Here is a 14,601-nt window from a genome sequence, read left to right on the forward strand (position 1 = left end):
AGAGAGAGAACGACCTTGAAACTGCAAAGGCTAGGTTAACGTTAGTTAAAGATGGCATCCATTTCCTCTCTCTCTGATATTTTGTTGATTATATCCCCCTGTCTATGAAACCAAATTGATATCAGTTGCACTGATCTTTCAAAACCAACAATTTATATTTATTATATAAATAGAGGAAGAAATCTCATTATCCATGAGTGCATCAAAACCTCACTAACTGCTGAACCTGGGTGAGTCCAAGGGAGTTTATTATACTATCTCTTTTATGTATGTCTAAAGTTTTCTTATAACAGAAATTATAATAAATAAATCAAGCCTCCCCATCTTAGGCAGAGGCCAGGGGTCTGATTAGTGAAAAGTGGAAATGCCTTTCCAGCACACTCAGTAAGACTAAGGGCCAACAACTGCTTTTAGATAGATGTAGCTTTACAGAACAGTTCTCAATTGCGAAACACACGCTGAGTGCAAATAAAGGTCATGAAAACTATGAGGGCAGTCAGGTTCCTCGGATGGGCTCAAGATTTCCCCGCACCTGGTACCCAGTTCTTCAGGATGGGGGGCAGGGGGTGGGGGAACAAATTCATTTGGACCTTTGGGTGGGGAGGTCTTACATTCTGATTTTTTGAGTCAGAGTTTGAACCTATATTGACAGGCATTTCATAGCCAGCATTTCTGATGCCAGCTTTTTGAAAACAAAAGCATTTCACCGAAGGGACCACGAAGGACTTGAAAATCCCAAATGGAAAGTGGCTACAAGGAGGGAATGAGTGGGAGAAGACAGGATGAACAGTGTACAGTAGAAGTTTTGGGAAGCTAAGGGACATTTTTCACTGGTTGTCACGTTTTCTAAAAAAAGGATTTGAATGAAGATCAATTGACCTCTCCACTCATTGTGTCCTGTGCCTCTCACAGTTTACACAGCACTTTCCACACATTCTCTGACTCAATCCACAACTCTGAGAGGTGAGGCGACAATTGGCACTGCCCTCCTCATGGGCACATGGAGACAGGCTGGAGGGCTGACCTGTCCAGAGCAGAACTGACCCCAGCCAGGGCCTTCCCACTCACCCTGAGCCTCTCACAGCCCACCCACCTCTCACACAGACCCCAAGGTTGGGGACCACCAAGGATATTGCTGTGAAAAGTCATAGGAGAGACAAGCAACACTTTGCAAGATTTTTCTTTTTCAGCATCTAGTTCAAAAAATACGACAGTGCCCACCTGCTTTGAAAAGGGCTGAAAAAATCATAGAAGTCCTTTTCAAATCATAGTTTTCAAATAAATCTAATCCGAGGCCCAAATTACTTTCACTGCAGACTCTTTTCCCCAAGCGAAAGAATCTGCTCTTTCCTCTGAGCCAGTAATGCAGTCAGATGTTCAGAAAGATGCAGTACGATTTCTGATGCAATCTTAACCCTTGCAGCCTCTGGCTGGTGCCACGTCTTGAGCCCAAGCCCCTTCCAAAAGAAGATACCGCCTCAGCCTGGAGAGACAGAGCTGCTCGTGGCCCCAGAGCTCCCTCATCTTCCCCTCACCTGCATCTTCACTCTTCTCAGTCTTCCCACCTGCTGTGTTGGGAAGCGGAAGACCAGACCCTCCCTTTGGGCCTTCTTCAGGGCTCAACTGACCCAATCCATTTCTCTTAACCAATCACTCCCACTCCACCTGTCTTTCACTTTAGCACACAAATATCACACACACACACCCATTTGTTTTCTTTACACACATGTCCTTCTAGCTCCCACTCCATTTCTCTGCCCTCCTTTCATAGTCAAACTTTGCACACAAGTTGTCTATATAGGCTATTCCCAGTTCTTACCTTACATTTTTCTCCCAACCCTCCTCAACCTTGTTCCTACCCAATCCACCACTCCTCCGAAACCGCTCTTCACAGAGTCACCAATGGCTTCCACTTCTCCAAATCCAACCGTGACTTTTCTGTCCTTAGCTTAACAACCTCACAAAAGAGTTGACACATTACATTCTACCTCCTTGCCCCACACTGCCTTTCCCTGTCTCTGTCTCCACTCTGTAGAGGACGTCATCCAGTCCTGGCTTTAAATGCCACCTCCACGCTGGCGGCTCCCACATTTTTATCTCCTGCCTGATGGCCCTCTGGCACTGGACTGCTGTATTAGACTGCCTGCTCAACCTCTCCACCATGAGGTGTCATGGGCATCTCACACTTAGCCCAAACGCAAATGTCTAGATTCTGCCCCAAATCCTCTCCCAATCTTCCCCATCTCAGCAAAAGTACCACCATGTACCCAACTGCTCAAGCCCAATGTCATCCTATACTCCTTCCTGCCCTCTCCAAACCCCTCTGCAAGCCCTGCCCATTCCATCTCTTAACGTAAGTTTTACATGCACCAGCTCCTCCCCATTCACCTCCTGTTGTCTTCTCATCCAACAGGCTCCAACTGCCTCTCTACTCTTTTCCCCAGTTCCACCCCTACACCTCATCACTCCATTCTCAGCTAATGCCATCCCCTTTAAACACGAGTTAGAGAGCCCCAGTGGCTCAGCAAGCAGAGTTCTCCCCTGCCATGCCAGAGACCCAGGTTCATTTCCCATTGTCTGCCCATGCAAAAAACAAACCAACAAATAAACAACAACCACAAAAAAAACATTAATTAGAGCATGTCAGATCCTCCCCACCTCCTAACTTTCAATGGCTTCGCACTATGCTTCATGTAAAACCCAAATCTTAACCAAGGCCCACAAAGCCCTGCACATCATCTCCTGCCACACTCTCTATCCCCTTGTCTGCCACCCCTTACCTCTTTTTAGTTCCTCTAAAAGCCTTCCACACAGGCTCTCTCCTCCTGGGGATATCTGTGTATACCCACCACACAATTCTCCCAAAGATCTTTCCAGGTCACTCTAACTAAGTCAGTCCAGGTCACTGCTCCTTGTTGCTCTTTTCACAGCATTTAACACACTTTGCAATGTATATATTTCTTTACATGTCTGTCTCCCCTCTGGACAGTAAGCTAGAGGTGGGGAGTGGTATGGGGGCCACCTACAAGGGAGTAGGTGATAATTATCGAAACACTCCCAGAGCCTAATACAGTACCTGGCAAATAGTAGGTGCTCAATAAGTAGCTGCTGAATGAACAGCTAAAGCCAGGACCACTTATGGCATAAGTGTCACTTTGTTCTACAAGCCCAGAGTTATCACTGCCATTTAAAACTACAGGTTCTTTTCCCCCTTTCTCTGTTGCCAAAAATTTTGTTTTCAATATTGCATAACCCATCCCTTCTGCGGCCTGTTGTCTTCCATAAGGAAAAGCAAATCATCAGCTTCCTTAGTAAACTCAAATTAACCAGAAGACCCTAGAAGCAGCTACCCTGAGAACTTAAAAATTCTTAGAAAATACCAGAGAGGCTTTTTGTTGTGTCTTTTCTTTAACCCAGAAGAAAAGATAGAGAGAGCCATAGGGTCAAGCTGATGTTACTAAAACTATGTTATTCCTTAAAAAAAACAGCACCCTAGTTGAAAAGCATGCCAGTAACTGGTATCCAGCTGCTCTTGTCTCCCCATCCCCACAAAAGAATCAACTATGTTTCAGTTTCCAGTTTGTTCCCTTGGGTCCCCTCCAACATGCAATTCAGAAATATTATGAATCCACAAGATCTCAGCTGATTCCAGTCCTCCCCTCCTTCAGCCACAGCTTCAAGAAGTCAGAAATAAAATGAGCTGAATTCCACTGCATTTAGACAATCTGCACACACTTATAGCACCTGGAGTCCAAGACACTTGTGCAGATCCTAAATTCTCATGTCCATGTTCAAACTGACATTTAATGATGCCAGTATATACATCAAGAGCATTTTTCAAAAAAATGCCCATGGTGAAATATATAACACCCCGGAAGTGACAGTAAGGCATCATTATTAGGATCACTATCACTAATATACAGCCAAATCCCAATTACCCATGTGAGTTCCCCGTATAAAGTGGGTAAAGCCACACTGGACTATCAGTCTCCCACTTCTCCTGCTGACTGGGAACACCAGCTCAATTAACCTTAGATTTACCAAGCATAATTAGACAGGTGAACCATCTGGCTGCAGGGGAAACTTGCAAAGTAAATTATTTTCAGTTTACTGGGATTACATGTCCTACTCTCTCTTAGTACAAATAACTGGGAATCAACCATACACTTTGATCCCCTAAGACTGTGGCAGACTTTCATAAGTATTTCCTTGCATTTGACAACCAAGATTACCAGGCAATTTAAGAGTCCTCTTCGGAACACCGAGGTACAAATCCACTCTCTCCATGAGAAGACAAAAACAGAAGTTAATCAGCTCACTCAAATCCATGAAGCAATTTGGCCGTTGGCCCAGGAAGAGACTGTCAAGACAGTCTTGAGATCTCTCTCCACAAGACCTTAGTCACAGAAGTTCAGAGCTCGAAGAGAACTCAAGGATCAAACCATGCATTTTTAAGACAAAAAAACCCTGATGCCCAGAAATGCTAGAAAATGGTACCTCTCCTTCTTTCTTCCCAGTTGCACATTTACCCCTCCCTTGAGCATCTAACCACCTTAAAAGTTCTTTGTGATTGTACAAATACTGTACCAACTTGAGCCAACTACTGAATGAAAGAAAATTTTATCACTTCCTGATTAACCAACATTATAGAGAATCTTTACACTTTCCAACAAACCAATGCTTTTGGTTATTTTTATTAAAGCTTTATGTGTGTTTATGTGTGTTTATCCCAAGATAGTGGAATTATTTGCATGCCTAAAGGAGAAAAAGAATATTATTAAAGCTTCATTTTTGCAACGATACATTTTATTATATAAACAGCAAAGAACACTACAGTCTGCCCCCTATTTATACAATTAAAACTCCAAACTCAACAAAAGCCACAGGTCCAAATGGGTTATAGGAGACAAAACTGAGCACTTTCCACACAGTTCACAGAACAACTGTTTTCACAGCAAGCTCACATAAATGCTATGTGATATTAACACATGTCTGCTATGTGGAAGCCTACTTACCAAGCTGTGAAAAGACCCATGTTTACCATGGAACCTGCAAAATTAATCTTCTCAATGCTATAAAGCAGAAGGGAAACACTTATTTTGAGATGTCAAGCTGGCTTCTAAACAATTCTTTGGCAAAAATGGACATGTCTAAAAAGGCGGGTCTCAAAAGGCGGGTCTCAAAGAGGTGTGTTTCTCTGGGTATCAATTCTTAAGTCAAATCCTGATTTAAATGTTTTAAAAAGAGTGAATTATGATTCATGGGCCTTTAAATCTTTATTACCACAAGAACATTCTCAGTAGAAGGGGGGGGGGGGGGGAGCTTCTGTGCCTTGATTAATGGCCAGAGCAAGACAAATAAAATAAATCTCATAAATATAAGGAAATAACCCTAAATGACCATTCTTAGTTTCGAGGTTAGGCATGCAAATAATTCCACTATCCTGGGATAAACACACATAAAGATTCTGTTTACCCTTCCAGCATTTACACCAACCAGACTCAGATTTTCAGCTGGTAAAAATAATAGCTAATTTGTCTAAATAACGCCTAGGTTAGGAACATTTGAAAAGTGACAATAATAGTTAATTCCCGACTAATTCAACTTTCAAAAACTGCCAAATATCAAATCCTCAATCTGGAAATCTGATGACAGGAAGGAAAAAAAATAAGCATATCTATCAGAAACATGTAGAGAGCTTTTCTTTTTTTTTTTTTTTTAACTCATCTTTCACCAAACTAGAATTGAGCCTGTCTAGAAAACCTCGAAAAGCTAACCAACTTAAGTTGATCCCACTGCCTTGTGTTTACTCCCTGGCCCTACTAAGCATCTCTGGATCTGTTCCTCTGGTGCTAAAATTATCGTGGCAAAGTTAAAACTCCCACACAATCAAGGGTGGGTACCTGACAGCCAGGACCTACAACCCATTTGCAGAAATCCACAGGCTGAGGACCAGGAAACCAGAGGCAAGGAGAGACAAAGACTGCTAGTTAACTAGTTAAGTGGTGAGTACTCCGGCTTGTTATCCTTACAGGGTCATCCAAGCCACATTTTCCAGCACCAGACTCCTTTCTTGAAAGGGTGAATGATGCTGAAGGTTGGCACCAACTGAAAAAACTTAAAATTCCTTTCTCAAAGCTCTCCTCCGAGGCCTGCTGCAAAGTCACCCGGACCGGTTTTTAGGGGGCCTTTTTAAGAGAAATCACGGGTCATTCCTGCATCGGTCATTCCTAAGCACCACTCCACACACAGCCATGCCACGCTGTTAGCAACCCGCTTCAACAGTCCACTTGCCAGAGCTGCGCCTCTCTGGGGAGAGTTTCCACAAAGCTGGCTCTAACAGCCCAGTCGAAGGCGACGGAGGAACCAGAAGGCCTTTTCTTTTCACCTAAGGATGGCAGGCGCACCCGCTCCAGCCCACTGCCGGCCACAGGCTGCCAGCCAGGTGCTCTCGGCGTCCGCCGGGGAGTTGGTGCTTTTTCTTTTCTTTTTTTAATATCTATTTCCCCAGACCACCAGTAGTAACTTCTCAGTCTCCCAAACTAAAGTTGGGGAATGAAGGAGCAGGTTTACCCCCATGCACACTCCACTTCTCCCATCTGGGTGGCCACACCAACTTCTGGGGGGTACCCAAAACCCCACAGAGCCCGCAGGCGCGTATTCGTACACATATGCATCATGTCAAAAACCCCAAAAGGCACATCCCCAGGGTCCTGTGGTTTCTTAGCTGGAAGAATGAAGGCTTTATAACATCGCAACCATCAACTGCAAGCCCCAACACCACTACCCTACCAGCGGGGGCTGCCAATTATAGCGTCCACCTCACCCCTCCCCCTTTGCTGGGATGCTGTGCAGCCCAGAGAGGGAAGAGGGAAGAAGGGAAGCAGGGAGAAGGCCCTGCTTACATACTGAAAGTAAAGAACGGGGGTGGGGTGGTTTCCTTCTCCATCCCCCACTATTCCCTCCCCCACCGCCCAGTCTTCTCACGGAGCATCTTCCAACTAATTTTTTTTTAATGAAAGTTAATAAGATTCTTGCCTACCTTGGCTGTCTCTGCAACAAGTGCATGGGCAATCCGAGAAGATCGATCTCCGCTTGGGGGGTGGGGTGGGGGACGAGCAGAGCTGATGGAGTAATTTCAATATTAATTTATGTCAGAGCCGCCTCCTCGCAACGCTACTCATTTACAGTACTGCCCTCAGCCTGTAAACAAATATCGCTCCGCCAGGAAACATACTCCCAGATGCAAACCCCTCTCCCCATCAGGGAACCTGGCTCCTCGCCCCCGCCCCCCATCCAACACCATGCTCCCCCACCCCCACCCCCCTGTAGGAAGCTCCCGGCTTCGGAAGCATCAACCCACCATCTCCGCCACCACCCCAGCAAGAAACTTACTCGGTCCGTCTACGCCTCCACCCTCCCTTCAGGAAATCTACTCTCCATATGCATTCAGCCTCCCCGCAGGAAATCTGCTCCCCCCTCCCCCCTCCTATATGCATGCACCCCTCCCTCTCCTCCTCCCCACGCGCCCTCCCCGACCAGAAACTTACAAGCGAAAAAGCGTGCAGGCTCTCCCGATCCTGGAAACTTACTCCCAGATATAGCGCCCGCCAGCCCCCTTTTCCCGGCCCTGCTCCCCTTCCTGCCCTCCGCCGCAAGCAACTCCAAACTCTCCGCATCCAGCCGCTCTCCCTCCCCGGTGGAAATTTGCAGCGCCCGGCTGCGCGCGTGCACCCACCCTCCCCTTCAGGAAACTTACTCCCCATCTGCATGCACCGCCTCTCAGCCATCGCTTAGAGGGAAGGGGGTGTGCTGGGGAGACAGAAATACATATGTATCTCTCGCCCCTCCCCCGGTCGCAGCCCACTCGGGGCCGAGCCGCGACAACCTGGCCTTACCTTTTGCATTGCTTTCCACCCTCGTCTCCCTCCTTTAACCCTCCTTATCCCCTCCCAGCCCCCCCTTTTTACCCATTACCCACCCCTAGCAACCGTTCCCAAGCTCCTCTCTGCCTTTTTTTTTTAATCCAGGATGCAAATTCCTCCCCTGTCAGCAAATCGACTGTCAAATTATTTTCTTGCAAAAGGAGAAAGGCGGGGTGGGGGGTGGGGGGGAGCAGAAGCAAAATGGGGAGGGGGAGGCGCGGGGAGAGGGAAGGAGAGGGCTAGAAGAGGGGAGAGATATCCCTCCGCAGAGCTGGTCTGGCCGCAGGCGGGGAAGCAGGAAGTAAGGTGTCCAGCGCCGCGGCCGGCCGGCCCTCCGCCGCTGCCCCCGCCCGCGCCTCCTGCCCCCCAGGGTGCCGCGCTCGGGCAGGCGCGGGCCGCTCCGCGCATTGTTCGCAGCCTTCGCGGCGGTGCGCGGCTGACTTTATTTGTGTGCTCTGCATGTGCATGAGGTTGCACCTTTTGTAGGCTGGCGAGTCTCAGCGCGAGGATGGGGCAGGGGGCGCGGGCCCCGCTGCCGCCTCGCGTAGGACCTGTCAGCAGGCCCCGGCGTGCGGACTCTCTGGCATGGCTGGAAAATCGAGGTCCGGGAGAAAGCGGCGTGGCCGGGAAGCTGCCCCCTACACCCGGACCAGTGCAGATTGCTTCCTGCGTAGCCGTCCGGGTTATTGTAACGCGCTTTGCAATTTTAACGACCGGGGTTTGGGCTTCTTTGGTTTTTTTCTTTAGAAGGTTGCAACGATGCCGAGGCCTAAGCGGGCTGTGGGGAGACAATCCGCGTACGCATCGCACCCTGGCCTGGGTGGGTTTGGAAAAGGGGCTGGGGCTCCGGGGAAGGGGCTGGAGGTTCCTGAAGCGCGCGACTCCATCCCTCCGCCCCGATGGGGGCGGGGAGGGGGTGCTGCAGACCGCGCTGGAAATGCAGCTCTCTGGGGAGGGGTCTCCATCTCCGCTCAGCGGGCCGGGGTGGGAGGTTGCCTAGGAGAGGGGCCGGGGCCGGGCGGCTGGAGGGGAGAGAAGGGGAGGGGGGACTGGAGTGCCGCCGCGGCCCGCGCCCGCCCCCCTAGCGCGCCATGACTGTGGAACGTGGTGCCGGGGAGGAGGGACGGCCGCCGGGGGCCGCCCGGGGCTGCTCGGCATTGGTGCGGAAACCCGAGCCGAGAGTTGCTCCCTCGCGCTGTCTCCTCCTCTGCGGGGGAAACCGCTGCACCCAAACCGAGAGCAGCTGCGAGCAGGGGGCAGGGCACGGGCTGAAAGCCGAGCCAAGGGTTCAAACCTCGGTGGCGGCGCCAGTAGGCTCCAGCCTCGGGGGCGAGAGAGCAGGACAGCCCCGAGGTGCTGCGAAGGCGCGGTCACGGGTCCGTCCAAGTGCGGGGGCACTTGGCCAGAGACCCCAAGTTTTCCGGGCTTCTTTCTTAGTCGAGGAAATGTGAACCAAAACTGGTTCGGCTAAAAAGACCACCTCGAGCCGGATTCGAGGCATCCCATGGAGGGCGCGCAAGACAGCGAGTATTCCACAAGGGAAACTTAAGCCGTGCCCCCCCCCCACTCTTTTTTTTTTCCAGTGGGCGAAATCGTTGCACCCCTCCCCAAAAGTCTCTCCCGGGTAAATGCGCTTCTTCCGCTACCCAGACCTTCGCCGCTGTCTCCCACCCCCACCCCACCCCCATCTAGGCGCTGGGTGTGGACAGGGCGGGGGAAGGCTATATGGGAGCTTAAAGCATGAGGTCATGGGCGGAGGAGGCTGCTGCCAAAAGCGGCCGAGGTTTATGGGTTTTTTTTGTTGAGGGGTAACGGTTCTCCATCTTCAGCAGTGGGGAGTTTTCCCGCCTGGCCCTGCCACTTCTGAGGCACCTGGCCTAAAAAGCCATTGAAAGGGGAGGGGGCTCCGGCCCATTCTCGCTCACTGAGTGTTTGGCGAGTGCCCAGCCCTTTACTGGGCCCTCCAGAATAAGCAAAAAAAAACGGGGAACAGCGCACAGTGACGCCGGGTCTGAGAAAAGCTTCAGATGCTCGGCACCCTCCTGCTTTTCTCAGTCCTGGATCATCTTCCTACTGGGCTGCTTTCTGCTATGGTCCCCTGTCCTCCTACCGGTTCTTCCCAAACGGCTGGAGGGATCTTTCTAAACCTCTTCATTACATTCCTTCTAGCTCCCCCTCCCCCCACTGCTCTTAGAATAAAGCCTAGCTCAGATGACCCTGCGCGATATGGCCTCTACAGACCTCTCCACCCGCCCAGCTCCTCCTCCTCTACTGTAAGCCTCGTCATTCTTTCTTTGTTCTGGGTAAGGGTGGGGTGAGGTCCCTAACCCTTCCCCCTCCGTCTCTTCTAACCAACTCCAACTAGACCTTCAGAACTCAGCTCAGCTCTCACTACCTCCAAGAAACCTTTCTGGGGATACACCCTCATCTCTAACACCCTCTAGGGAAAACGATCCACCCTAGATCTCCCGGCAGCAGGGTGAAAGCTAGCTCAATGGCGAACCTTATTCCAAAACAGGGAGGAATAGTCAGGCTTTAGCCCATCGCTGTCTCGGGGGCCTGAACTTATGGGAGGAATTTGCTAGGTTAGAACCTCAGTACACCTTGTTTGCTCAGGAGCCTAGGGCACAAAAGTCAACCCAGAAATCTCAGCCCTTATACCTCCCAGCACGCGCATGCACGCGTGCACTCAGGCATAGCAAGGAGAGGACCACCCCCCACCTCCACCCCCAGGAACAAATCAGGAACCTGAGGTTCAGGAGTAAGTAAATTGCCCAGGATCAATGTACAAAGTCACACCCTGGTTCCAGGCTCCTAAACTAGAAGCTGCAGAGAAGGAAGTATGTGAGACCCAAGGGATTGCTGCTACACAGCCGAGGACACTTGTCATCTTCAGAGGGCCCCTACATGCTTGGCTCCATCCACTCACTGCCAACAGAGAGACGATATAACCTAAAGGTTAGTCATGAGGCTTTGACTTTGAGAAAGCTACTTAACCTCTTGGTTCAGTTTCTTTGCCCGTAAATGAGAATAGTATCCACACTATTGTGTTGTGAGTTTAAATGAGTTAATATTTGCAAAGGGTTTAGAACATCATCTAGGCAAGTACTTGATTATTCATGAATGGGATTATGTGTCAAGGATTTTAGAAAATCAGGTCCCCAGAGTTTTAACTGATTTAAGCATCAAAAAATGCATCTATGGCCTGAAAGACTGGGTAAATGCACAGAAAATACAATGAAAGACCTCATTTAGCCATTGGGTTCACACAGAATGATTAATCCAAATCTATGAGCACTGCTTCTGGACTCACAGGACCAGAGAGAGAATGGCTGAAATGAAAATATTCCCTTGGACCCCTGAAATCACAGTCAGGCTGAAATAGTCCCAATACTGTTGAAAATATTCCCAGTATGATCAAAACCTTCCTAGAACTGAAAAAAGAGAAAAAGAAAAAGGATTATTACTAACATTAGATCCTGGTGTTCCCACTCTAGTACTTATCTCCATGGTAAATTTATTTTTTGGAATAGGTTTAATATATTCATATGGTTCTAGGTTCAAACATACAGGAAGAAGTCTTCCTCCTACCCTGTCTGCCACCCACCCCATTTTCTCTCTTTGGAGGCAATTTGGATTAGCATCAGAAGATGTGTTTAACTGTTTTCCAGTTGAGACCTTAGGAGAATTTGGAAGTTCTTAAATCTTTCTGACCAGGGCTCCTTTCTCCAATCCAGGCAGAACCACCACCCTGCTCCTACCCCATTCCATCCTCCCCATCCCTTCAACCTCGATCCTAAATAGGTTTTCTTACAGATGGTGAGCCATCATTTCCTGAGCTGCTGACAAAGTAAATGATTAAACGCTCTGTAGTTCTTTCTCCTCTTCTACACTAATGGTTATAGCTAACAGTTACTGATGCTGTGTGCCAGGCACCGTGCTAACTACTAGACATGAAATATCCTGTTTAATGTGCCCCAAACCATCACCACCTTCCTTATTTTACAGGTACAAAAATGGAAACTCAGAGAGATTATGTAATTTGCTCCAATTTGCATCCAGGCCAAGCTGAGCTGTAACTCTCTAAACCACTGGCCTCTCTACAGCACTGAAGATTTCTGGTAGCCTGTAGTGGAAGGAGGAAAATGTAATTTGGGGGCTAGGTGGACCTTTATTCAAATTCTGGGTCTGGGCACCTACCAGCTATGTGGCCTTTGGAAGATTGCTTAACCTCTTGGAGCCTCGGCTTACTCACTTGTGAACTGGCACCTTACCTCCTTCATTGGTTGGATATGAAAAGTAAATGTGTGTAAATAAAGGCTTTTAAAATACCTGATAAGCAACAAATGGAATCTGTTTGGATCAGATTTGCATAGACCAATTGTTAAAAAGACATTTTTGAGACAAGCAAGGAAATATAAATGTAGATATGACAGTAGATATTAAGAAGTTATTAATTTTGTTGGATGTGATAGTAGCATTGTGGGTTTTTTTAAATTTTCATCTATTGGAAATGCATAATGAGGTATTTGGGAGTGAAAGTATATCAAGAATTTGCTTTCAAATACTCCAGGCACCCCCCACCCCGGCTGCCCAAAAAGCAAAAATTAAATTAGCGAATGTGAATAATTACTGAAACTGTTCCTACTACTCCCCCACTTCTTTGAATGTTTGAAATATTTCACATAGAATAGATGTATTTTCTTGTAAAATAAATTTTAAAGTAAATAAATATTTGAAGAATTAAAATTAAGAATTATTAAACTTATTCAATTAATATGAATTGTTATCAATTATGAAATGTTTAAAATTCTTAAAATACAGTACTGGCAGATAGTAGGCACACAAAATTGGCACCTTTTGTTACATTGAAACTCCAGTGCAGCACCTGCTGGCAGAGAAAGAGCAGACGTGAATGCCATATTGGGCAAGGTGGACGGGCAATTGTGAGTGCACACTCAAAACTGTACAAAAAGTAGGTGCAGGGTAAGTCAGTCGTAGAATGCTCACCTGTCATGTGGGAGAGCCGGGTTCGATTCTTGGCCCATGCAAATCCCTGCACCTCCTAAAAAGAAATTGTACAGAGGGCAATTTACAGGAAGGGAAACAATGAGAGAACAGAGTGATTTAGAAACAGGTTAATTAAAAGTAGGGCCACATTTTCACCAATAATGACTGTCGTCACTAAGCTACTTAAAAAAATTCAGGGACTCGAAATCAGATGCAATGGACGAAGTTCTCAACTTCATGCTTACCAATTCTTTGATCTGTTCCCACATATGTGAATGAAAGGTTTAAATTAAGACTGGAAGTTTAATTGATGCTATTGGTTTTCACAAAAGAGGATCATTTCTGGGGTCCCAGAGGTTATTCGTCTATCTCAGGAAAAGATCAGAGCTGAGTGGAAATGTATCCAATTCATAACCAAATGAAATGTTTTAGGTCCAGGAGGCATTGTATCTTGTTCTAGGAGAAATATTTCTGTGCTCTGGATTTACACAACTGGAATTATTTTTAATACGACCCCTTTTTTGAAACGAAAGTTTATCCTCATTGAGAGAAAATTTCAGGGAAAAGATGAGAAAGAATCTATTTGGTAATCGACCCTTCTTTATAATTATTTTCTTTGTGTTAAAAGTGGAGCTTCAGGAAGGCATCTTAAAAGCTGGGGGGAAACGGAGCTGTGGAAGATAGGGGAGGAAGCATGTGGAAAATACCACCTCTACTTCCTGCTCTACCCAATTTGCAGAATGAAGGCTCTGGGAGGTGACATTCTCAAAGCAAGGGACCATGAAGATAGAACACGTCAGGTGTGTGCTCCAGAAATGAGTGATGGATGTAATTAACGTAGTTGTTGAAGAAGACTCAGTGATAAAGGGACCAATGAGTAAGCGGCACCTTTAAGCAGTGAGACAGTCTGGTTGTGAGGTACGTCCCAAACTCTTTTCTTCGTTGTCATTCTCGAATCTGTAACAACCAAAGCAATGACAGCAAAAAAAAAAACATGGCACGGAAGGGCTTAAGGAACTCCCATTTTAAAGCTAGAGATGGTCACCTCAACCCCTAAGTCTGTTAAGGATAGTGTTGAGAAGGCTGGCCTTTCTCAAGACAAGAGGCCTAACTGGTTTTTGTTTAGAAATACCAAAAGATTGCTATCTTAAGCAAGCTTCTAAGCCAAAGAGAAGAAATAGGTCCCAGACTATGAGAAGGTTCTCGATATACTGCATTTCCAAGAAAAAAAAAATTCTAGAATGTTTAGTAGGTTCTATATCTAATACAAAAAAGCGGTTAACTGTTTTAAATCATCGCTAAAAATTCCTGCCCCTGCCCAGGAGGCCTGCCTACATTTAGTCCCGAGAATGGCAGCATTTTGACAAGAGTGTGTGGTGCTCAAGGGCTGTGGTGGCCCACAGTGGTTCCGAGCTTCCAGTTGGTTCCAGATGAGTAGCTTTGTTATCTGTGAGGACGAGGAAGGGAAAGATTTGAAAATTTTGTTTCAAAATTTTTAACTGCACAGGTTTTTAATGTAAATATAGATAACAGCTAGTCTTCCAAGTCTTGTAATAGAACCATAATTTCTTTTCTTAAGTGGGAGGAAGAACCCATAAGATCTTGTGTCGGACACGATCCTGAGAGAAGCTAGGTGCTATACATGGTTTTGAGGAATTTTTAAGGT

The 14,601-nt window shown here is 47.1% G+C and overlaps 1 protein-coding gene across 12 annotated transcripts in view; it reads right to left on the reverse strand.

The window, feature by feature from the left end:
• TRERF1 (transcriptional regulating factor 1) overlaps window positions 1–8,119 on the reverse strand; it is a 207,397-nt gene extending 199,278 nt beyond the window's left edge. For 2 of the 12 annotated variants that reach the window (XM_077161812.1, XM_077161805.1), the window contains exons 1-2: window positions 7,760–7,892; window positions 7,043–7,124 (exon numbers count right to left, since the gene is read on the reverse strand). The gene's annotated coding sequence lies outside the window, so the exon portion shown is untranslated. The other 10 variants (XM_077161810.1, XM_077161803.1, XM_077161815.1 and 7 more) reach the window with 8 other exon arrangements.
• Between the last annotated feature and the right edge of the window lie 6,482 nt (window positions 8,120–14,601).

Source organism: Tamandua tetradactyla, chromosome 5 (genome assembly GCF_023851605.1).
Source record: "Tamandua tetradactyla isolate mTamTet1 chromosome 5, mTamTet1.pri, whole genome shotgun sequence".
Classification (NCBI taxonomy): domain Eukaryota; kingdom Metazoa; phylum Chordata; class Mammalia; order Pilosa; family Myrmecophagidae; genus Tamandua; species Tamandua tetradactyla.